This window comes from Oncorhynchus masou, unplaced genomic scaffold (genome assembly GCF_036934945.1).
Source record: "Oncorhynchus masou masou isolate Uvic2021 unplaced genomic scaffold, UVic_Omas_1.1 unplaced_scaffold_580, whole genome shotgun sequence".
NCBI classification, from domain to species: Eukaryota; Metazoa; Chordata; class Actinopteri; order Salmoniformes; family Salmonidae; genus Oncorhynchus; species Oncorhynchus masou.
Window position 1 is genome coordinate 168211 of NW_027012218.1, and position 2500 is coordinate 170710.

General features: G+C 43.3%; 1 pseudogene; it reads right to left on the reverse strand.

Moving 5' to 3' along the window:
- LOC135536230 (voltage-dependent T-type calcium channel subunit alpha-1H-like) overlaps positions 1-2500 on the reverse strand; it is a 30747-nt pseudogene that overhangs the window by 20807 nt on the left and 7440 nt on the right.

Here is a 2500-nt window from a genome sequence, read left to right on the forward strand (position 1 = left end):
TGGATCTACTGCCTCAACACTCATCAGGACTTATTGGTTCTACTGTTGTACTGCCTCAACACTCATCAGGACTTATTGGATCTACTGTCTCAACACTCATCAGGACTTATTGGTTCTACTGTTGTACTGCCTCAACACTCATCAGGACTTATTGGTTCTACTGCCTCAACACTCATCAGGACTTATTGGATCTACTGTTGTACTGCCTCAACACTCATCAGGACTTATTGGTTCTACTGTTGTACTGCCTCAACACTCATCAGGACTTATTGGTTCTACTGTTGTACTGCCTCAACACTCATCAGGACTTATTGGTTCTACTGTTGTACTGCCTCAACACTCATCAGGACTTATTGGATCTACTGTTGTACTGCCTCAACACTCATCAGGACTTATTGGTTCTACTGTTGTACTGCCTCAACACTCATCAGGACTTATTGGATCTACTGCCTCAACACTCATCAGGACTTATTGGTTCTACTGCCTCAACACTCATCAGGACTTATTGGTTCTACTGTTGTACTGCCTCAACACTCATCAGGACTTATTGGTTCTACTGTTGTACTGCCTCAACACTCATCAGGACTTATTGGTTCTACTGTTGTACTGCCTCACTCATCAGGACTTATTGGTTCTACTGTTGTACTGCCTCAACACTCATCAGGACTTATTGGATCTACTGCCTCAACACTCATCAGGACTTATTGGTTCTACTGTTGTACTGCCTCAACACTCATCAGGACTTATTGGATCTACTGCCTCAACACTCATCAGGACTTATTGGTTCTACTGCCTCAACACTCATCAGGACTTATTGGTTCTACTGTTGTACTGCCTCAACACTCATCAGGACTTATTGGATCTACTGTTGTACTGCCTCAACACTCATCAGGACTTATTGGTTCTACTGTTGTACTGCCTCAACACTCATCAGGACTTATTGGATCTACTGCCTCAACACTCATCAGGACTTATTGGTTCTACTGCCTTCAGGACTTATTGGTTCTACTGCCTCAACACTCATCAGGACTTATTGGTTCTACTGTTGTACTGCCTCAACACTCATCAGGACTTATTGGATCTACTGTTGTACTGCCTCAACACTCATCAGGACTTATTGGATCTACTGTTGTACTGCCTCAACACTCATCAGGACTTATTGGATCTACTGTTGTACTGCCTCAACACTCATCAGGACTAATTGGATCTACTGTTGTACTGCCTCAACACTCATCAGGACTTATTGGATCTACTGCCTCAACACTCATCAGGACTTATTGGTTCTACTGCCTCAACACTCATCAGGACTTATTGGTTCTACTGTTGTACTGCCTCAACACTCATCAGGACTTATTGGATCTACTGTTGTACTGCCTCAACACTCATCAGGACTTATTGGTTCTACTGCCTCTCATCAGGACTTATTGGATCTACTGCCTCAACACTCATCAGGACTTATTGGTTCTACTGTTGTACTTCAACACTCATCAGGACTTATTGGATCTACTGTTGTACTGCCTCAACACTCATCAGGACTTATTGGTTCTACTGTTGTACTGCCTCAACACTCATCAGGACTTATTGGTTCTACTGCCTCAACACTCATCAGGACTTATTGGTTCTACTGTTGTACTGCCTCAACACTCATCAGGACTTATTGGTTCTACTGTTGTACTGCCTCAACACTCATCAGGACTTATTGGTTCTCTACTGCCTCAACACTCATCAGGACTTATTGGTTCTACTGCCTCAACACTCATCAGGACTTATTGGTTCTACTGCCTCAACACTTCAGGGATCTACTGCCTCAACACTCATCAGGACTTATTGGTTCTACTGTTGTACTGCCTCAACACTCATCAGGACTTATTGGATCTACTGCCTCAACACTCATCAGGACTTATTGGATCTACTGTTGTACTGCCTCAACACTCATCAGGACTTATTGGATCTACTGTTGGCCTCAACACTCATCAGGACTTATTGGTTCTACTGTTGTACTGCCTCAACACTCATCAGGACTTATTGGTTCTACTGTTCTACTGCCTCAACACTCATCAGGACTTATTGGTTCTACTGTTGTACTGCCTCAACACTCATCAGGACTTATTGGATCTACTGCCTCAACACTCATCAGGACTTATTGGTTCTACTGTTGTACTGCCTCAACACTCATCAGGACTTATTGGATCTACTGTTGTACTGCCTCAACACTCATCAGGACTTATTGGATCTACTCATGTTCTACTGCCTCAACACTCATCAGGACTTATTGGTTCTACTGTTGTACTGCCTCAACACTCATCAGGACTTATTGGTTCTACTGTTGTACTGCCTCAACACTCATCAGGACTTATTGGTACTGCCTCAACACTCATCAGGACTTATTGGTTCTACTGCCTCAACACTCATCAGGACTTATTGGTTCTACTGTTGTACTGCCTCAACACTCATCAGGACTTATTGGTTCTACTGTTGTACTGCCTCAACACTCATCAGG